The 23207-nt window shown below is 50.1% G+C and overlaps 2 protein-coding genes across 6 annotated transcripts in view; one reads left to right on the top strand and one right to left on the bottom strand.

Moving 5' to 3' along the window:
- LGALS2 (galectin 2) overlaps positions 1-3073 on the bottom strand; it is a 346473-nt gene extending 343400 nt beyond the window's left edge. The window contains exon 1 of the mRNA XM_084751583.1: positions 2788-3073. The gene's annotated coding sequence lies outside the window, so the exon portion shown is untranslated. The remainder of the gene's footprint in view (positions 1-2787) is intronic.
- Positions 1-23207, top strand: part of PICK1 (protein interacting with PRKCA 1) — an 88731-nt gene that overhangs the window by 11169 nt on the left and 54355 nt on the right. The gene's annotated exons all lie outside the window — the stretch shown is intronic.

The raw sequence follows: 23207 nt of genomic DNA, 5'->3' as shown, positions 1-23207 counted from the left end.
AGGGCAAGTACCCCTCCCCAGTAGCCTGCCCAGTCCTGACCCCTGTGTCTTACTTAATCCCCTCAGGTCTAGCTAGCCTTCCACCCACCCTTCAAAGGGCCTACTGGGGCCTGGGGGCATGGTACCCCAGGACTCCTTTATCACCCTGGAACTTGATTGCAGGAGCCCTGGGCTGGAAGTAGCTCCTGCCCTCCCAGACCCCCTGTCTACTCTGGTCCCTGCTGGTGTTTGGCGAGGAAGAGTGGAGCAGTCGGGAGAAGGTTAAATCAGGGGCTCTTGGGATGGCTCTGGCCGGTCCTCTAGGAGGGAACAAGGGCCCTATTCTCTGTGTGGGAATTAATAGCAAGGAGTCGACTGGGGTGTCATTCAAGCCCTGACCAACTCCCAGAGGAATGCAAGAGAGAGAGAGAGAGAGAGAGAGAGAGAGAGAGACAGACAGACAGACAGACAGACAGACAGAGACAGACAGAGAGAGAGACACAGAGACGGAGAGACACAGAGACGGAGAGACACAGAGACGGAGAGACACAGAGACGGAGAGACGGAGAGACGGAGAGAGAAATGGAAGCTTGAGGCACAGATATCAAGAGACGGGCCTGGGGGCCTGCTGGTAACAGTACCCCTGGCATGTGGCTGTAATATCCTAGAACAGATCCTATCCCTAAAGATGCATCCACATCCCCATGAGCAGGGAGACCTGGTCTTGTCAGCCCTCACCAAGGGTCTCCCTCTCGTGTCTTTTATCATTCCCATTCGCTGCACCCTCCACCCCTGTGTGTCCTTCTCTCCTAAAGCCTGGAGCCTGTCAGGACTGACTGCTGCTCCTGCTTTTGGGGGGACCTCCACCTGCCTTTAGCTTTGCTTAGGGGTCCTGGGTTCACCTAGACCCCCTCCCCTAGGCTGCTGTGGAAGTGCAGCTGTTTTCCTGGGTGGTACCCTTGATCCTGGATCCAGGAGCTCCTCTGACCCAGCTCCAGGGTCGGCTTGGACACATCCCACCGGGTGACGTGAAGCTCCTTTAGCTGCCTGCAGGGAGAGGGGGAGCACCAGGGAGCTCAGACCACACAGGGGACAAAGCTCATCAGCTGCTGTGCCAAGCAAGCCTTCCTAGTGTCACCCACAGCCTGGCTTGCTGCTGAGGACCAGGAACCCCCAGTCATCTGAAACGTCACAGCCCAGTGCAGGCCTTGGAGGCCCTCCAGGCCACACTTCTGGTTTTGTGGGCACGCATACATAGGCCTGGAAGGGCACTAACTTGCCCCAGGTTGGAGCTGAGCTGGAGTTGGCCCAGGCCATCTGTTTCCAGATTGGTGTCCTGAACGGCTGTGGAGAGTCTCCCCAAACACAGTGTACTCAGACTAGCACAGAAGGAACCAGAGCCATAGAGGGTGCAAAACACCTGGCTGTGTCCGCCTCACACCCCATGGGTGGTTCTGGGACCCAGTGTGGTTGCATCACCCTCAGCTGACAGCTTTGTTCTTGGGTAAATTGAAGTTTAACAGGCATGTAACCTTTGACCCTGGATAGAACCACTGTGTGCTGTTTTGTGTTTTGTTTTTTGTTTTCTCTTTCTTCTTTTTTCCCCTCCTCCACCTCTTCTTTTTTCTTTTTGTTGCTGTTTTTTTCCTGCATGAGGACAAGCGCTCTTTATGTGGACCAGGCTAGCTTCGAACAGACAGAGCTCCAGCCCCACATGTCTCTGCTTCCCCAGTGCTAGGATTAAAGGCATGTGCCACCATGCCCAACTGACTGTTGTTATTTGTGCACTAGCATGCCATGTTATTTGGATTAAAATTATTTATTTAGTTAGTTTATTTGGTTCTTGAGAAGTCACAGACTTATTCAACTGCCAGGCCCACAGGAGCCCAGCTCTTTCTCGCTCTGAAGTATCCAGACCCAAGGAAGAGAAGGATGGTTAAGGACTACACACCAGAGGTCAGCATGGCATGGCATGGAAGCCATTGTGGGCATCTTTTATTTTTATATTTTTGAGACAGGGATTCTCTGTGTAGCCCTATCTGTTCTGGAACTTACTCTGTAGATCAGGCTGGCCTCGAACTCATGTAGATTTGCCTGCTTCTGCCTCCCAAGTGCTGGGACTAGAGGTGTGTGCTACCACCCCTGGCTTGTGTTGGGAATCTTCTAATTCTTGACACTGGAGCCTCACAGGGCTTGTAGGATTTGTGCTGGCCTATGACAGCTGTAAGACTGGAATAAAAGGATTCTTCCCAAGGACACACCAAGAAGGGGCTGGAGGATGCTCTGTAAGTCGGGGCTTGTCGCACAACCACGAGGACCCAAATCCAGATCCCCCGAACTCACACGAAAAGCTGGGCGTGGCAGCAGGCCCCTGTAATCCCAGGGCTGGAGAGGAGTGGGCAGGAGGACCCCTGGGGCTCCAGTTTCAATGAGGGAACCTGTCTCAAAATCTAAGGTGGAGAGTGATTGATGAAGATACCCAATAATTACTCTGGCCTCCAAATGCACTCATAACCACATGCGTGCACACCTACACACACACATACACACACACACAGAGGACACATATACACACACACATACATACACCTACACAAACACAGAGGGCACATACACACACATACACACAGAGAGAACACATACACATACACACCTACATACACACATAGGACATATCTACACACACACATACACACATACACATACCTACACACAGAGAATACATACACAGAGGACACGTATACATACACACCTACATATACACAGAGGACACACACATATACATACACACATACACACACAGAGGACACAAACACACACACACCTACACACACAGTAGACACATACACATACCTACACACACACACACATAGAGGACACATACAAACATACACACATACCACACACCTATGCACACACACAGAGGACACATATACACATACATGTACACACACAAAGGAAACATACAGGAACATATAAGCACACACAAAATACACAAAGTTGAAAAAAATAGAAATCAGTGAAAATTTCTACTGAAGCCAAGCAATGGTGACGTATGCCTTTAGTCCCAGCACTCTGGAGGCAGAGGCAAGTGGATCCCTCAGTTCAAAGCTAGTCGGCTCTACAGAGCTAGTTCCAGGCTATACAGAGAAACCCTGTCTCAACAAAAAGAAAAGAACAAAGAAAACCCACAAAAGTATTCTTTTTGTTTGAGACAGGTCCTCATGTGGCCTAGGCTGACCTTAAAAGCTTGGCCCTCTTGGTTTGGTACCCACCCCCGTACCATGATTACACCTCCACCTTTTTGTTTTTATTTATTTTAGTCAGAGTCTCACATTGGCCAGGCTTACCTGGCAGCCACTATGTATAGCTCAAACCTGAGGCAATCCCTTAGTGTGACATGGTTCACAAAGATGGAGGGCACAGGAGGGTCTGTCATGAAGGAACTGGCTCCGGGCTCCGTGGGCTAGGGAGGAATCCCCCAGAGCAGCCTCGGGGTGGGCAGCAGGGGGGCCAGGCCCGTTCCTGTGTAGGGAAGAATGTGATGTAGAGGTGCAGATGGCACAGGGGCGAGAATAAGACACCGGGGGTTTCTCAGCCTCCCGAGCGCTGGGGTTAGAGGAATGTGCTACTGTGTCTGCTCTACCGAAGTCTCTTAAAGCTATTCATGAACAGGGCTGGAAAGATGATCAAGTGGCTAAGAGCACACACTGCCTGCAGAGAACCCAGGTTTGATTCCTGACACCCTTGTCAGAGAGCTGGTAACTGGCCAGAACGCCAGCTTCAGGGAACTACACAGCACACCGCATCTCTGAGGGCACCTGCACTCGTGGGTCCGTACCCTCTTGTACATATAAGTCTTTAAAAGCCTTTTGTTTGTTTGATTGATTTTTTTTTTTTTTGAAAGAAAGATTCTCTGTGTAGTCTTGGCTGTCCTGGCAGTTACTCTGTAGACCAGGCTGGCCTTGAACTTACAGTTCTACCTGCCTCTGCCTCCCAAGTGCTGGGACTAAAGGCCTGCGCCACCACTGACCTGCTTGAAAGCACCCCCCTGCCCCTCCCCTTTGAGACAGAGTCTTTCTATTTAGACTTCCTAGAACTTGCTATGTAGACCAGGCTGGCCTTGAGCTCCCCTGGAACTGGAGTTAAAGACAGCTGTGAGCTGCCTGATGTGGGTGCTGGGAATTGAACCCAGGCCCTCTGCAAGAGCAGCTCAGGCTCTTAACCACTGAGCCACCTCTCCAGCCCTTACTTATGTCTTCATATCTTTCCTCATGATTAGTCTCTGATATTAAGCTCTTGTTTCTTGTCGTTTTTAGTGCTCTTTGGCAAGCAGCTGTCTGAAAGAGAAGGGCCTAAAATGAATTGTAGCCATGGGTTACTGTCTTGACGGACACTGTTGCTTACAGTGCTGTCTGGTGCTGACCTTGGGACTGGTGAGAGGGGATCTGAGCCGCAGTGTACCCTGTTTCCTACTGTATCTGCCCATGTCTTCCTGTATGCTTAGTGAGCTGTCCGCACCCTGAGCTGTGGTCCCAGCACCTACCTCCTTTGTAATGTGCCTTTCTAGTCTCCCTTTGTTGTTGCTGCTGTTGGTGTGTGTGTGTGTGTGTGTGATATGCGCACATGTGTAGAAGTCAGAAGTCACCACCTTAAGACGGCACCTCTCCATGGTGGTGCACGCCTTTAATTCTAACACTTGAGAGGCAGAGGCAAATGGATCAGAGAGTTCGAGGACAGCCTGGTCTACATAGTGAGTCCAGGACAGCCATAGATGCTTTCAGAGGGACTGAGGCAGGCCCCTCTGAGATCGAGGGTGTCTCAGAAAGAATGTTCCTGACAGAGATGCGCAGACATCCCCGGGGTGTTCTAGGGAGCACAGAGGCCCCTGTGGTTGGAGCTGAAGGGGAGAGAGAACATACAGAGGCCACTAGATGGTCCCTGCATAGGTCGCCTTCGCTCTGAGGACAGCGGGTGGTAGCTGAGGTACAGTGGAGATAGGAGGGGACCTGCACTGTCAAGGGTGTGGCTGTCTGTGCTGCTGAGAGGAAGAGGCTTCTGGGGATGCGTCAGAAGAATGGGTGGTAAGCTAAGAAGAGGCTCATCTGCACTCCCTGTACTTAGGAGACAAAGGCAAGAAGATTCCAAGTTCATGGCTAGCCTGGGCTACTTAATGAGGCCCAACCTGGGCTACATATTGAGACCCTAATACCCTGATTGGGTTTGTGAGTTAGTTTTTCCCATTTAAAAATTACTTTTTTTTCTTTGAGACAGGGTTTCTCTGTGTAGCCTTGGCTGTCATGGACTCACTTTGTAGACCAGGCTGGCCTCAAATCACAGAGATCTGCCTGCCTCCGCCTCCCAAGTACTGGGATTAAAGACATGCGCCACCATGCCCAGCTGTTTGTTTTTTGAGACAGGGTTTCTCTGTGTTATCTGGGCTGTCCTGAACTCACACTGTAGACTAGGCTGGCCTTGAACTCACAATGATCCACCTGCCTCCGCCTCCCAAGTGCTGGATTAAAGGTGTATGCCACCATGCCCAGCAAATTATTTCTCTTTTAATGTCAATGTTTTCTTTCTTTTATTGAAAACAAATTTTTTTTTTCAGACAATATATTCTGCCAAACCCTCCTCCAACTCCTCCAAAGCTTCCTCCTTTTTTGGGGGGGCAGTGCTGCACTCTACCACTGAGCCACACTCCACGCCTTAAAAATTGTTCTATATCACACCTCCACTGAAGTACAGTTGACACACAAGACTCTCTGGATTAATATACACCCAGACGGGCTTTGCCACATGTCAAAACCTAAACCCAAACCTAAAACCATTGCCGCAAACTCTCCCCCAATTTTCTTCTTAGCAGTCTTTCTCTCCAATGCTACACCATTCCCAGGGAGCCATTAATGGGTCTGGTCCACTATGGCTTAATCTGCATCTTCTAGAATCTTCTCACGACATCCACAGAATGCGTTTTTGGGGAGCAGAGCACCTGGCTTCTTTCGTCCAGGATAATTATTTTGAGTTCCATCACTGCTGTTGTGTGTCGGAGAGCTTCTTTTTCCCTTGCGCAAGAGTAGTCTGATTTGTTTATCCATCTGTCTGTTGATGGATGTTTGGGCTGCTTCCAGATTTGGGCTTATTACAAACAAAACCGCTATGAACATTCGTGTTCTCGGTGTATAGACTTATGTCTCTCTTCCTGTAGGTAAACACCTGGGAGTGAAATGTCTGGGTCACAGGGTATGTCTATTTGACTTTGCAAGAACTTTTTTTTGGGGGGGGTTTGTTGTATTTTACAAGGTGGCTTCACCTTTGATGTCCCTTCCAGCAGAGTGTGAGAGTGCCCAGCTTCTCCCTGCACTGGGTAACACCTGCGGTAGCCACTTTACTCAAGGCCCCTTGTTTGAATAAACAGGCGGTGGGCCTCAGCGTGGTTCTGGTTGGCTTTCCCCCGAATGAGTCCTGTTCTGGTGTCTCGTGTTCATCTGCCACATGCCCTTTTTCTTGAATTATCTACAGATCTTTTATCCATGAAAAGAAATAGGATTTGGGGGGACCGGGGTGTGTGGCTCAGTTGGTAGCAGGTTTGCTTAGCGTGCACAAAGCCCTCGCTCCACCTGCAGAAAAAACATAGGCAAGATGTGTTCTGCCGCGGTTGTAATCCCAGCACTTGGGAGACGGAAGTAGGAGGATCAAGGAGTTCAAGGTCATCCTCAGCTGCATAGAGTTCAAGATCAGCCTGGGATACATGAGACATAAGTAAATAATAAAATGCTTGCAATCCCAGGGACCCATGAAGAGAGCCAGGTGTGGCACACATCTGTAACCCCAACACCCCTACAGTGAGATGGGCGGTAGAGACAGAAGAATCAGCTAGAAGCGCATGGGCCAACTACAGCAGGGACGTGAGAGACCCTGCCTCAAAAAGACCAAGGGAAAGAACTGTCCCTCAGAAGTTGTCCTCTGACCCGTATACATGTGCCCTGGCCTGTGTACCCACCCCCATACACACACACACACACACACACACACACACACACACACAGAAACTTAATAATAATAAAGGCTGGAAAGATGGTAGCTGGGTGATTATGAGCACTCACTGTTTTTGCAGAGGGCCTGGGTTTGATTCCAGCACACATATGATGGTTCACAGCCATTGCTAACCCCAGTTCCAAGGGATCCAACTAGCACATACATGGTACACATACATGCAGGCAGACAAAAAAAAAATTACTTACAGAAAATAAAATAAGTAAATCTAAAATTTTTAAAAATAAAAATAGGAATATTTGCATTCTTGAGTTTTGACAGCTCCCTTTTTTTGTTTTTTGGGTTTTTTTGTTTGTTTGTTTGTTTTTTTGTTTTGTTTTTCGAGATAGGCTTTCTCTGTGTAGCCCTGGTTGTCCTGGACTCACTTTGTAGACCAGGCTGGCCTCGAACTCACAGCCATCAGCCTGCTTCTGCCTCCTGAGTGCTGGGATTAAAGGCGTGCGCCCCCACGCCCCCACTCCAATTACAGATCTTTACTACTGATGCAACTTACAAATATTTTTCTGTCTTTGGGTTGTCTTCCAATTTAAAAAATTCTAATTGGGCCGGGATGTGGTGGTAATTCCAGTACTCAGAGGCAGGTGGATCTCTGAATTCGAGGCCAGACTGGTTTACATTGTGAGTGCCAGGCCAGCTAGGGCTGCAGTGAAATCCTATCTAAAAAGCGTATGTTGATGTCTTTTTGTCCAACAGTATCCTTTGAAGAGCAAGAGTTTTTGGTTATCTTTTTTCTTTCCCTTTATGTACCATGCATTTAATGTATCTAGGAAATCTTTACCTAAGCTCTCAGATTTTCTCCCAGAAGCTCAACAGTTTCAGATATGCTATGACCCACTTGGGGGACTTTTCTTGTATACAGTGTGAAATACGGTTACTTTATTGGTGGTGTTTTGCAAGTGGCTAGTCAGTGCTTGAGCACTATTGGAGAGGGTGTCCTTGCCTCAGTGACCTGTCTTTTTAAAAAAATGTTTTTTTTAAGACAATTGAAGCACTTGTCCTTGTTTGCTCTCCATTGCTGTGACATACTTCATGACCAGTGTCGATCTGGGGAGGAAAGGATTTGCCTCATCTCACAGTCCATCAGTTCCAGGCAGAAACTGAAGCAGAGGCCACGAAGGGGTGCTGCTCACTGGCTTGCTCCCCATGTCTTGCTCAGCCTTCTTTCTTATACACCAAGGGCCACTTGGCAGGCATAGCACCGCCCACTGTGGGCTGGCCCCTCCCACATTAATCAAGGAAAAAACCCCGCCCCATAGGCTTGTGTATGGGCCAATCTGATGGGTGCATTTTTTCAATTGAGGTTCCTCTTTCTTAATGGATTGGTGATGGCAAGTTGACACAGAACCTAAACAGCATAGTATTTGTGTGTGTGTGTGCATGCGCGTGCATGCCTGTGCATACATATACATTTGGGCACATGTGTGCCAAAGTGCATGTCTTGAGGTCAGAGGACAACATGTGTGAGTCAGTTAGCTCTTTACACCATGTGGGTGCTGGGGACTGAACTCGGGTGGCACCTTTACCTGCTCAGCCACCTTGTTGGCCCTGCCTTGTCTTTTTGCACATTTGTCGAAAATTCATTGGCCATGTGAGTTTGTTCTTAGGCACTGTTTGTCCATTGTTCTACATTTGTGTGTGTGTGTGTGTGTATGTGTGGTGTGTGTGACGGGGTTGAAGGGGATACAGGTGTGTGTGTGGGGGGGTGGATAGACCAGAGATCCACCTGCTTCTGCCTCCCGAGTATTAGGAGTATAGACATGAGCGTTCATGTCTGGCACTTTTTTTTTAATGGGGGCACTACACTGCAGTGACCAATGTAGCCTTGTGATGAGATGGTATAAGTCCATGTGTGGGGGCTTCAGAGGGTGACCTCCGGTTCTAGTGCTCGCCTTCTACCTTGTTTGAGGTGGAGTCTTGTTTGCCACTGCCTACGCTAGGTCAGCCAGCCCTTAAGCTGCCAGGGTGCCTCCTGCCTCTGCCACTGTCTCTCGGTAGAAGTGCTGGATCCAGGCTTCGTGGTCTTCTGTACTGTGTGGGTTTTGGGGGACACACCCAGGCTGTCAACCTTGCGGAGTGAGTGTTCTACCCACTGAGCTGTATCACTGACTGACCCCTTGCTGGGTTTTTATTGGCACTGGAATTGGCTTCAATCTGCCGAACAATTTTAAGGAACTGATGTCTCACTCATATAGAGTCTTTCGACCTATAAATGTAACAGGCCTTTGCAATGCTTTGCTGTTTAATTTATCTCACCAATATTATATAGATTCCACATATAGGTATTCACAACATCTGTTAAACTTATCTGTAAGCCTTTGCTCTTAAAAAATTATTTGCTTATGCGTATGCATGACACAGTGCGTCATGCATGTGGAGGTCAGAGGACGACAGGAGTCAGCTCTCTTTTCTCTACCATGTGGGTCCCAGGCGTCAAATTCGAGTGCGCTTGCACACGGGGCCGTATTTCTCACCCACCTAGTTCATATCTACATGTCGACATGTCGTTTTAACTGGTAAATTCTCTTTTTTACGTTTTAGTTTGGCCAAAAGTTTAAAGTATAGAAAGAATTTGTAAGGACCTCCCACCCCCCAGCCCCCTCCAGGAACCCCCACCCTCCACACCAAGAAAAAGGCCTAAATATCCTTTACTGAAATTTCTGTGACGTTAACAGTCCCCCACCCCCACCCCCATGCACCAGTAGCAGGATCTCACTATGTAGCCCTAACCTAAAACCAGGGCCAGGAGTTCAAGGTCCTCTTTTTTCTTTTCTTTTCTTTTTTCTTTTTTCTTTTTTTTTTTTTTTTGTTTGTTTGTTTTGAGACACGGTTTCTCTGTGTAGCCTTGGCTGTCCTGGACTCACTTTGTAGACCAGGCTGGCCTCGAACTCACAGAGATCTACCTGCCTCTGCCTCCCGAGTGCTGGGATTACAGGCGTGCGCTACCACGCCCAACTCAAGGTCCTCTTAATGGCATAGTAAATTTAAGACCAGCCTGGGCTACCTGAGACTCTGTCTTTAAAAAGGAGTGAAGAAGGAGGGGAGGGAGGGAAGGAAGGAGGGAGGGGAGGGAGGGAGGGCGGGAAGGAGGGAGCTAGTACTGGCGCAGAACTATTAAGTAAATGAATTATTTTTTTTTTAATACATTTTTATTAATTTATACATATTACATCTCAGTTGTTAGCCCATCCCATGTATCCTCCCATCCCTCCCTTCCTCCCACTTCCCCCCCCTACTCCCCTCCCCTATGTCTGTGTCTGAGGGGGATCTCCTCCCCCTGAATATGCTCATACGGTATCAAGTCTCTCCTTGGTGACCTATTATCTTTCCTCTGAGTGCCACCAGGCATCTCCATCCAAGGGACATGATCAAATATGGGGCACCAGAGTTTGTGTGAGAGTTAGATCTTCTTCTCCACTCAACAGTGGAGAATGTCCATCGGCTAGTCCGGGTAGGGGTTCAAGGTTTTTACTGCCTATTTTTTCCTTGGCTGTTGCCACAGTTTGCGGAGGACCCCAGGGCCCAGACTCGCCTGTAGTTTTCCAGGACCCACTGGATCCTTCCATTTCCTCTTTCTCCCAGGCTTCTCACACCTAAAGTTTCAATAGGATGTCCTCCCCTCTTACCCATTATTCTGGTAGGTACAGTTTTTCATGGGGACGTACACCTTGGGCTAGTGTCTCGATATAAGTGAGTATATACCATTTAGCTCTTTTTGCTTCTGTGTGAACTCACTCATTATGACAATTTCTAGTTCAATCCATTTGTCCACAAATTTTGGAAATTCCTTGTTTTTAATAGCTGAGTAGTATTCCATAGTGTAAATGTACCACAGTTTCTTTATCCATTCTTCTGTTGAGGGACACGTAGGTTGTTTCCAAGTTCTGGCTATTATGAATAAGGCAGCTATGAACATGGTTGAGCATATGTCCCTGTTGTGTGGTAGTACATCCTCTGGGTATATTCCAAGGAGTGGAATAGCTGGGTCTTGAGGAAGCCCTATTCCCATTTTTCTGAGAAAGCACCAGATAGCTTTCCAAAGTGGTTGTACTAGTTTGCATTATGGACTTCATATTTCTTCAGTTTTTCCATTAGTGTCCTTCCTCCCTCCCTCCCTCCCTCCTTCCTCCCTCCCTCCCCCTCCCTCCCTTGCACCCAGGACTCAAGTCAGAAACCCACTGCATTAGTCCCCTGCAATCTTCTGACAATCCCTCTAGAGCCTTCTCTAGTGTCATGACTTCCACATGTTAGAGGAGTCAGCACTTTGTAGGCTGATGCTTATTTTTTCCCCAGTGTTCTTTCCTCATCGTGTGGAAGGTGTAGATTTGGTACCACCGAGGCAGGTTGTATGGCTGTGGGCCAGGTGTCTTGGGGGTCATCACATGGTCTTGGGGTGTATGTGATAACTGTCGAGTTTGGTGATGTGAACCAGCCTTAGTCAAGATGGTGGCCACCACATTTGTTTCCCACAAAGAGACACTTTGATAGGAGTGAAAGCGAATTGCTAAGAGCAGCTCACGCTCAAGAGGGAAACAGCTCTTTTCCCAGCAAGGCAGGACGTGTTGCTGCCTTTCTCCACTGCCCATTTCCAACTCCTGCCCCTTATTACTTATAGTGAGAGTTTAGTCATTTGTTTAATTTTCTTATTTATTTATTACTGTATGTTTGTGTGCGCATGTGCGGAGATCAGATGACAACTTGACCGGTGTTTTCTCTCCTTCCCCCCTGTGTATCAAACTCAGATTACCAGGGTTAGTGGCAAAGCCCTTTGATCCCATGAGCCAATTGTTGGTCCCCTATTTGTTCAATCTTAAGATGGTGTCAAGACTGCTGCCTCACACTCTTGTCTGTACTGAACTTATCATCTATCATACAGTGTTTGTACACTGTTCTCTTTGCTGCTAGTCTCCAATATCTAGTCAGAAACAGCACTGTTTGGCTCAGCACCCTCCTTTTCACTATTCTGTGTCATTATAATATACATTTAGAATATAAATTTATTCCTATATATTTTCAAATTTGGCACTACTGTTTAAGATTCACTTTTTTATTATTATGGTTTTTTTTTTTTTGAGACAGGGTTTCTCTGTTTAACCTTGACTATCCTAGACTTGCTGTGTAGACCAGGCTGTCCTCGAACTCACAGGGATCCACCTGCATCTGCCTCCCAAGTTCTGGGATTAAAGGCATGCGCCACCATGGCCCTTCATTTTTATTTATTTATTTACTTTTATTTTTTAATTTTTATTTTATGTGCATTGGTGTTTTGCTTGCATGTATGTCTGTGTGAGGGTGTCATATCTTGGAGTTACAGACAGTTGTGAGCGGCCATGTAGGTGCTGGGAATTGAACCTGGGTCCTTCGGAAGAGCAGTCAGTGCTCTCAACTGCTGAGCCATCTCTCCAGCCCCCATTTTTATTTTTAATTATATGTATGTGTGTGGGTCTGTCACATGATGCCATGCCCGAAAAGGACAAAAGAGTGTGTCGAGTGCCCTGGAAATGAGTTACAGGTGCCTGTGAGTTGGCCAACAGGGGTTCTGGGAACCAAACTCCGGTATTCTCCAAGAACAGTACATGATCTTAGCTGCTGAGCCGCTTCTGCAGTTCCAGTGATACTATTTTAAATACTTAAAAACGTAATTTCAGATCGTTGTTAGCACATAGAAATGGAAGTGACTTCTGTATATTGACATTGCTAAACTAACATTAATTATACATTTTTTTGGTAAGTTGTGTGTTCAGGACTTTCCATATAACTGTGTGTGAACAGTGTCATTTTTTTTCCCTCCTTTCCACTTTGCTGCCTTTATTTCATTTTCTTGCCTTATTGTACTGGCTTCTCCTTTAATGCTGAGTGGAAGTGAGAACAGAAGTCCCACGTATGCTGGGAAGGTAGAGATCACAGATTTCCTAAAGAACTGGGCTTTAGCGATGGCTGCATGGGAAATGGCGGGGTGCTTGTGGGGTTGTCAAAGGGCCCCTTCTTAGCAGAGGTGGAAAGAGGCTGACCTTCCTGAGTTTCCATGCTTTAAGCTTAAATACAAAAAGACTAAAAGGGCTTAACTGATATTCTCAGACCATCTCAAGTCTGCTTGGGCCTCAGCTGAAAGTTCTCAGGATCTTCTTTTCCACAATTCCAGGGTTTTGGTTTGGGAACCCTTCCCAGAGCAGTGGAGAGGGAGAAGGACCTTCCCCCCCCCCCCCCCCCCCCCCGCTCCCCTCCAATGTAAGGTCTGGGTTGCGTGCCTTGTTAGGTAGGAAGGCAGGGTGCCTGTGAGATACAGCGGGAGCCACGTCCCATTGGTCATCATCACATGCCACTCATTCCGTCTTCCCCAACACCTTCTCCAGTCCCCAAGGCGGGAACAGAGAGGCCCTGGGAACTGGCTGCTGTGCTCTCGTTCCTGCCACCTCTGTTTGGGCATTACCTGTCCTGGAACTCTGCCCTGGCACCCTCCCTAATCCCTGTTCAGTGCCAGCAGGGCCAGGCCCACTTCCCTGGGCTTCCGCTCACTTGCAGCCTGTCTCCTCCCAGATTAGGGACTTTATCTCACTCCTCCTTACTCCCCCCTGCACCTAGCAAGGAACGCTGGGCATCAGCAACCACTGTTGTCCCCAAATGCACAGTGGGATGCCAATGTCAGGAGCCATCTTGTCAACCCAATGTGGTATCACTAGGAAGATCTCCTCCAGTGAGACTGTCACTGCAGAAAGATAAAGCCTGGCCCAAAGGCATCTTGGGGATCTTCCCTCCCTATACTATATTCTGCCGCCCCAGCTCCAGGATGCTCCAGGAAGTCCTGTGCCTGACACCCGCCCCCAGGCGCCACCTCTTAGAGAAGGGACCATTGTCTCCGAAGGGTTAACGAGGGATGCAAGGAAGGGGCCTTTTAGCCATGATGCCCTCTGACCTTTCATAAATCAGAGGGGCTGGGGGCGAGGGGCTGCTTGGCAGGACTTAGTGGGGTGGGGACTTAGAAGCAGCTGCGCGCGACGTTGACATTGTTCCCACCACTCTGAGTGCAACAAATCCCTCTATTGTGTTCCTGGTTTATCTGGTTCCTCTTGTTTATGAGCAGGGCTCCTTTGGCAGTGGTTCCAGCCCTGGGCGGGTGGAAAGAGTGCTGGCACGCACTGAGGGGGGAGGGGCAGGAGGGGGCGCTGTCAATGCCCGCATTGTCCCCCGCGCTTTTTGTTTCTACTGTAATGACATGTTGGAGAGAGAGAGAGAGAGAGAGAGAGAGAGAGAGAGAGAGAGAGAGAGAGAGAGAGAAGAGAAGAGATGAGCTGGGGAAAGAAAAGCACAGCAAAGCCGAGTAAGGGCCATGGTGTGGATTGCTATCTGGGCCTGGGCGGATGTGCTGGCAGCTGGGCAGCATGGCTGCATGGAGCCAGGCAGGGGTGCCTGGGAGGGGCGGGTGGCATGAGGGGTCAGCCAATCCTCCCTCACTGTAGCCTCTGCTGCCTGGCACCAGATCCCCCCCCCCTCCAGTTTTCCTGAGGCAGCTGGAGTGGGGCTAGTGCCAGGGTTGGGGTCTGCATTCCGATGTGGCCCTGCCAGGCTGTGCTGCCTGGGCAGCTGGCTTTGTCTCTCATCTCTCTGTGTCTAAGATCTTAGGAATGAGCAGTGTTGGGGAGAAAGATTCCCCTGACCTTTTGGAGGTAGAAGGGTGTTCTGCCTAGTCCCAGGCCTGTCCCTCTGAGCCCAGGGAAATGGAGAAAGCACATGCTGGGACAGAGACCCAAACTGCCCCCAGAATGAAAATACCAAATGCCAACTTGGCTCTGGGGGCTCCATCTGTCATCTGGGCCTCAGACAGATGTGCAGGGAGGGGAGGGAGAAGAGCCTGAACATGAGAGGTGGAGCTATGGGCTCCATCCAGCTCAGCTGCAGGCTGCTAGGTGGCTCCTGAGCCTGGCTCTCTCCTCAGGTGTCAGTCTCCAGCCTGGGTTTATCTAGATGTCTGGGTTCAAGGTCCCCAAAGGAGACATGAAGCCCCTGGGCCTCTCCGAGCTGAAGGGGCCTCTGAGGCTATAGGTCACTGCTCATGGTCTTCTCTGTAACACCAACCAGGAAGTCACCTGCCTGTGCTGGCCCGTCTCCATGACCCAGAGCGAGTACTCCTCACGAGGCTTGTTCTGCCTTTGGACGGAAGACTTTGGGGCAAGTTCTTTTCTGCCTCCTCCTCAGGAACCACAACAGAACAAGTCAAGGCTCTCTGAGACTTCTGAATTTTCACCTGTAAAGTGTGGACAGTTGTCCCCACTGACACATGTCCCCACGGGGCATATGCAGATCTGGGGAAAGTTCAAGATCCTTGGCTAGGAGCTTACTGTCCTGGAAAGAGTTGAGGAGATCTTTCACGGGGTGGAGGGATATACATCACAGTGCCAGAGGTGGAACCTAGTTTTTAGGACCTGCTGAGGGTTAGGGTAAAGGCCATATATAGCCAGGATGAAGACTCAAGCCTCAGGCTCTGGCTAATGAGGGCTCAGCCTAGGATCAGGGCTCAGTATAGAATCAGGATCGGGGCTTAGTCAGTCAAGGGTTAAGATCATGGCTCAGATGGCAACTAGGATCAGGGCTCATTCTAGTGTCAGGATCAGGGCTTAGTCAAGTTTGGATCATGGCTTGGGTATAGCTAGGGTCAGGGCTCAGTCTGTAGCTGGGGCCATGGGGTTGGGGATGGGGAGGAAATTCACTGTAGGAAAGAGTAAGGGTCCACTCAAGATCCAGACTCAGGCTTGGATCAGGCTAAGGAACCTGTCCAGGCCCCAGATCAGGGTAAGATAGGGTCTGGAAAAAGGCTCAATTGATAGACTGTGTCAGACACAGGGTGAATATTCATTCTAGAGATAGGATAATGGTTCAGGCTAGGCTTGAGGGCCAGTCTATGGCCAAGGAAAGTGTTCATTTTTGATTCAGGATCAGGGTTCATGTCTGTCACCAAGATCAAGGCTAGTAAGTGTTCGCTTTGGGTTTAAGGTCAGGCTGCAGGCTGGGGTCAGGGCCAGAGTCAGGCTGGAGTAAAGGCCTCTGGCAATCACCCAGCTTTGATGGACAATCTATAGCCAGTGTCAAGGGTTCTGTCTGAGGCTGGCCTGGGGCCAGGGCTCAGCTGTGATGTGGGTCAGGACCCTGTCTGGGGCTTGTCTGTGAAGAGAGCCTTGGGGGTGGGGAAACATGGCTAATGTAGAGAAAGAGGTTGGGGAGGGTGGGGTGGAAGAGACTGGACCAGGAAAGAGAGAGGAGTTAAGGAACATCGGACCATGTGCAGATATGCGGGTAGGAGGTTGCGTGTGTGTGTGTGTGTGTGTGTGTGTGTGTGTATGCGCGCGCGCGCGCAGCTAGGAAGATGTCCCAGCAGGGCTACTTCTGGGGGTGATGGTGGCATATGTGTACCGTGGACAGACTGGCATGGAGGCACATTGATGCCTTCTCCACCACCCATCATCCCAAGCTCTGGGTACCGTTTCTTCAGCATGTAGGGTCTACATCCCACAAGGGTCCAGGCCATCCCACATGACTGGCGTCTGAGCCTTGCACAACCTGTCAGCTGAGAGCCCGTGATGTCTGGCTGGTAGCTGGAGATGCTCCAAGACCAGAAACAGCCCCAAGGCCTAGCAAGGACCAGCTCCGAGGTGACTGGGCAGGGTGACTGTCAGGCTAGAGGTCACAGCCCTGTGTGCCACAAACCTTTTCTCCTATACTACCCAAGCAAATAAGGTTACAGGCACACGGCCAGGGCAAGCAGAGAGATGCAAAGGAGGGCATGGAGGGTGGTGGGGTTCCCACAACCCATGTCTTCAGACACTTTCTAAGAAGCCGAGGGGACTGTGGCTATATAGCACAGTTAGTAATGTGTTTTACCAAGCATGCATGAAGTGCTGATGTGGACCCCCAGTACGAAAACAGGTGTGACGGAACACACCCATGATCCTGGCACTTGGGAAGCAGATGTGGGAGGGTCAGAATCAACGTCATTTTTGCTACATTGGGAGTTTGAGGCCAGCCTGGCCTACATGGGCTCCTGTCTCAAAAACAAACAAACAAACAAACAAACAACAAAGAGAATCTGTGGGACCAATAGAAGGGTTTCCATCTCTCCCTCACTCAGCTTGGGCTCCCCCCGACACCATTGTCGGGTTATTCAGGGGCCAAGTAGGTAAGGGTACCCCCTCTGAAGACCTGGTCACTGCTTCTTTCTCTTCTCTCCCTGCCCACCCGCCCAGACCTCTGGCTTCTGGTATGAAAGTCATCATATTTACAATGTCATCGCCTGCTCGGTGTCTGCTGTATACTGACTGACTCTCTGCTGAGCAGCCAGTCCACAGAGGGAAGTCCGCATGGGCCTGTCCTTGGGAGAGCACCACTGTGAGGAGAGCCCCTAGCTAGGGAAGGACCCAGAAAGCCTTTATGGAGTTACTGACTTTGAGGTGTAGAGGTAGAGGAATAGGCCAGGTAGGTTATTAGCTGGGGCTGGTGCCCAAATTTGCTGGTGTTTGGTGTGGCAGTGCTGAGGAGCCCTTCTTCAAGGACGAATAAGAGGCCCTGTAGGAAGCAACTAGTGGCAAACAGTACAGTTTTGGGGTAGATCCAGTGGGACTGAGTCCTGGCTCTGGTGACTTCTAGGCCCTGTTACCAGGGAGGAGCTAATGGGTCTCTGTGTCAGGTTCATCTGTAAAAGGGGCCTGTGAGGACGAAAGGATCATAGCTCCTGCCTGTTAAATGGAGACAGTTGACAACACTGCAGGATGTCTGTCCTGCAATGACCTGAGCTGTTTGTCTCAGATTTGCCCCGCTTTACCTCCTTCTTGGTAAGAAGGTGGAGCCTAGAGACCCCAGAATGTAGAGTCCTCAATAGCAGACGCTATTTAACTCTTTTTTTTTTCATTGTTTGTTTGTTTGTTTTTTGAGACAGGGTCTCTCTGTGTAGCCTTGGTTGTCCTGGACTTGCTTTGTAGACCAGGCTGGCCTCGAACTCACAGCGATCCGCCTGCCTCTGCCTCTTGAGTGCTGGGATCAAAGGCGTGCGCCACCACGCCCGGCAGCTATTTATAACTCTTGGGCTTGGGGTGCAAGGGGTCAGATGCCACAGGGCTAGAGAGCTGGCTCCACAGTTCTGCTCTTTAAGAGGACCCAAGTTTGAGTCCCGGCACGCACATGACATCTCATGGCCACCTGTAACTCCAGTTCCAGGGGACCTGACACCCTCTTAACAGCCTCCACGGGCACCAGGCATGCAGGTGGCACATGGGTACACATGAAGGCAAAAACACTCACACCCATAAATAGTTCATGTGTCAAACTAACCAGACGCTAGCTTTTTGATTTGTTATAGGAGCAATCTTGTACCACTGGGTGCTGGAATTAAAGGCCTACGCCACCACCGCCCAGCGTTTTCTATTTACAGCTTAAAGACGAGTGCTATATTAGACCCTGGAGATAGTGACGGAACAAGTGCAGAGACCCTGTCACCCCACAGGGCCATTTTGTGTTCCCTTCGGGGACCCTGGCCTTTTCTGAAGATTCTGGGCTGTCCTAGGGTGGTGAGAGGGAAAGGAACTGCCTGACAGGGGACCCAATCACCCCAGCCATATGCGCCCTTCACCTTGCTCCTGCTCTACCTGGCCCTGCGCTGGGTGTGGGACAGCAGGCACTGGGATGTCTGTCAGGGCAGCTCATCCGGTCACAGCAGGTTACAAAACAAGAAACGGCACTGGGATGTGGCTCAGTTGATAGAGTGCTTGCGCAGGACACAGGACACCCTGGGATGGGACCCCATGCACTGCACAGAGCAGGTGTGGTGACACAAGTTTGTAATCACAGTACTCAGGAGCGGGGAGGCCTGGAAGATCTGAAATTTAAGGTCATCTTCTGCTACCTATGACTTTAAAGCCAGCCAAGGACTACACAGGATCCTGTCTCAACCAAAACAGAACAGAACTGGGAAAATGGCTTTCTTATAAAACCATTTTTTTTTCCCTCCAGGATTGTTTTAGAGGCTGGAGACGCAGTTTAGGATAAATGAGATCCTGAATTCAATCCCCCCCCCCCACACACACACGCAAGATTGTACCTGTATAGAAAGTATATATTTTGGGTATACAGGTCAGTAGCATTAATTGCATCCACACTGTGCAACCCTTATCCCTCCCCATTCCCAGAACTCTCCCATCTCTCTGAATTGAGATTTTTGTGCCTGGTAGGCACCAACTCTCCAAGCTCCCCTCAACCCCCTAGTAATCACCACTCTCCTTTGCGTTTAACGTCGTTTACCCCAGGCCCGTTATTTAAGTGGTGTCTTCGTTTCTGCCTTCTTTCACTTAGCATACGTCTTCAAGGGTCATGATGTGTCATAGCACGTGTCTTCCTCTGTGTGTGTGTGTGTGTGTGTGTGTCTGTATGTGTGTGTATGAGCATATGTGTGTGCACACTGCATATGTGCAGACACGAATATCATGGTACTCACGTGGAACTGTTTCTCTCTTGCCCCCTTTCTCTGTGTCCCAGGGGTGGCACTCAGGTCATCGGGATTGAATGACAAGCAGTTTCACCTGCTGACTCATCTTTGTCTCCCTGCCTCCCCCTTATGGTGAATAATACGAAACCCATCGTGTCACAGACCACCATCTGTTCACCCATTTTCCGTCGATGGGCCTCAGGTTTATCCATCATGTGGCTGTGTGAGTCATGCTGCTAGGAGCAGGGGCAGTCTGGTATCCATCTGAGTCTCTGCTTCCAGTGTCTCTGCCATTTATTTTGGTTTTGTGTAGCCTTAGCTGTCCTGGACTCGCTTTGTAGACCAGGATGGCCTTGAACTCATAGAGATCCACCTGCCTCTGCCTCTTGAGTGCTGGGATTAAAGGTGTGCGCCACCACCGCCCGGCTTCCCTGTTATTTTATAGGAGGGATCGTTGAGTTTTCCAGTGGTCTCAGCTCTATGCCCAAGATCTGCACTCTGTGCCTGGGAGAGCACATTTAAGGGGAGGGGCGTGGGGGAGGACCACGGAAGTTAGGCAGTTGGTGGCTATCTGAGGACTCCTGAGCAGGCAAGGCAGCGGGAGGAGGGGAGCGATGGTATTTAGAGCTCCTTTGAGTCTGGCTGAGGAACGGAGGCACCTGGCTGGGTGTGACTGGGGTGCGGGGGAGGGACATCCATCAATCCTGTGAATAGCTCTGGCTTCTGCTGGAGGTGAGATTCTAGACTTCAAGGGAGTCTATGCTTTACTCAGGGTTTGGCCCACTTGCCAGTGTCACCTTGAGCCAGGGAACAATGTGGAGTAGGGACTTCACTCATAGCACAATGAGTCCTTCATGGTCCCCGTAGCCAACCAAGAGGACACTGCCCAGGCAGCTTGGCTCCTTGACGCTTGGAGGTTCAGCTAGGTTCCCTTCCTGAGAAGCATTCCCAAGAAGGTCCCTCATGTCATACATGTGGTCATACATGTGTGCATGTTCTCACCACACTCACCTGTGTGCTCATAGCATGCATATTCCACATATATCCTCCGGCCACTCCCCACCCAGAGTCTCACCACTGTGCCTGCATCTAATTGCAGTACCGAGACACATGAACACATGTACACATAGGCACACACTACAAACGCATACCCAAAATTCACCGACATGTAATGCTTATGCACGTGTGCACACTGGTCATCTACATGTGTGCATATACATTCACGGGCATGAGCATTCACAGGGGAGCACAGAGCCATATGCAATCATAGCACACACACAGAGGCACAGGTGCACAACTTCACACACTTGCACGACACCATAGGACGCTCAGATACACACCTCATTCATATTCATTTGCACACTCACACATATTCCTTAGCTTTGTTTTTGAGACAGAGTTTCTCTGTGTACCCCTGGCTGCCCTATACTTGCTCTGTAGACCAGGCTGGCCTCGAACTCACAGAGATCCACCTTCTTCTGCCCGCCGCCCCCCCCACCCCCCGAGTGCTGGGATCAAAGGTGTGCACCACCATGCCCAGCTACTCCTTAGATTTTTATTTTGTTTTGTTTTTGTTTTTTTGAGACAGGGTTTCTCTGTGTAGATTTGGCTGTCTTAGACTCATTTTTGTAGACCAGGCTGGCCTCAAACTCACAGAGATCTAGCTCATGAGTTCTGGGATTGCAGGTATGTGCCACCACACCCAGCTTACTCCTTAGATTTTTTTTTTAAATTACACTTACAAGCTTGGTGTGGTGGGGCACACCTTTACTCAGGAGGCCGAGGCAGATCTCTATGAGCTTGAGGCCAGCCAGCCTGGTGTACACAGTGAGTTCCAAGACAGCCAAGACTTCATAGAGAGACCCTGAAGCCAAAATAAATAAATATAAGATGAACAAATTATACTTATTTATCTGTTTGTTTACAGTAGATCAGGGGGCAACTTAGGGGTCCCATTCTCCCCTTCCACTATGTGGGTCCCAGAGACCCAACTCAAGTCATCAGGAGCCTCTATCCACTGAGCCATCTCACCAGCCTCTCACCCATAAACTTTTAAAGATGTTTTTGAGATCTGTTTATTCCATGTATTTAAGTGTTTTGCCTGTGTGTGCATACAGCACCCGCACCTTAGCAACTGCCGCCGGTCTCAGCAACAGGATTGGCTCACTTCTGTTCATTTCCTATGGCTGTCCTATTGGATATCTCACCACCCGGTATGTATGAAGAATCTGCTTGGCTCCCGTTAGGGACAGCTTGTGCCATCCGGGTAGTTTCCCCCATAGAAGACCCACCTCACCAAGCCGGTGGATGAGACGTCCAGGGTGCGGCCTGCCTTGTCTGTCCTGCATAAGCTGCCATCAGAAGTGGTCCCACAGACAGACCCTACAGAATCAGGATCTGAGGTGATTGTCAGGAGCCACAGTGGCATGTCCTTCCTCCCACTCTCGAGGCCTTTGGGAAACACTTTTACCATATTGGCTCCCCTGGATTTGGGGTGCCAGTGGGACTCTTTGGTTACCACTTGCTTAGCTGTCTCCCTCATAGGACTGTGAGCTCCCTAGGGACACCTTTGAGTGCTTCGCAATGCTGGGCTCCTGGAGTACACTGTGTGGAATTCTGTAACTTTCTCCTTACCTGCTCTTGATTATTTCCTGATCAAGATGACCTTCCTGCTGCCCGTAGGGCAAGACACAGGAAGGATTCCTACCATGGGCCTCAGCCCCAACCTCTACCTCCCCTGGGCCGGTCAGCCATCAGATGTCTGAGGCTAGGTAGGTTTCCAGGCTAGGTAGGTGTGGCCTTCTCCACCTTCTAGCTCTGGGTGGACAAAGGCTAAGCCAAGTGACCAGGTTATTTTTTCTTCTATGCCTGGGGCAGCGGGCTTGACTGACCGTGGAGGCTCTGAGCACCTTCCCTGAAGTGAAGACAAAGCAGATAAAATAGTCCAGGAGAACTTTCCTGCCACAGGCCAGTGTTCCTCATTGCAGTATGACCCGAAGGTGGTCGTACTTCTTCTGTCAGCCTCAGTTTCCCCTCTTTGTAACACAGGGGTGGATTGTCTCCCTAACCCCAAGACCCACCCAGCTGTGCCCTCCTGTGACTGGGAGTCTGAGAGCAGAGGCAGGAAGGCAAGACGGGGCCCCTCGTTCCCCACCTCCTTCTCCCTGTCCCCCAGGGTCACCCCAAAGCCGCCCCTCCCCAGCTCCCTGGGACTTCCCTGCAGCTGCAGACTGGGGAGACAATCGGGTGCTTTAGAGAAATACATTTTTGGGCTAATTTGCCATGCGTAAGTGTTTCTCTTACCCTTTAAAGGCAGAGAACAAAGAGACCTTTCTGTGCCGGGGCAGGCTGCTGGGAAGGGGACCGCAGCTGTACGGGCTGTCGACCCTCCCTCCCTCCATCCCTGTAAGCATCCCAGTGCACAGCCCCCGTCAACAGCCCCCCCCTCAAGAGGGACAGCCTGGACTTTCCCAGCCTCCCCCAGTCGCCAGCCGGGGCCCAGCCCCCTCCCACCAGCTGCCCCAGGCAAGAGGGAAAGTGTGCGTGGGTGGCGGCTGGGTGGGGAGGGGCACAAGGAGAGAAAGCCACGCTCCACGTGGTTGTGGTGGTGGTGGTGGCAGATAGACTTCGAGATGAAGCTCGCCTGCTGGTGTGCGCTGGTGTTCTCTGCGTTGTGCAGTGCGGTCACATGCCTATGGCTTCAGCCATC

Source organism: Acomys minous (assembly GCF_964271855.1).
Source record: "Acomys minous genome assembly, chromosome: 12".
Lineage (NCBI taxonomy): Eukaryota > Metazoa > Chordata > Mammalia > Rodentia > Muridae > Acomys > Acomys minous.
The sequence above is the reverse complement of the archived record's forward strand: the minus strand, read 5'-3'. Positions and strand labels throughout refer to the sequence as shown.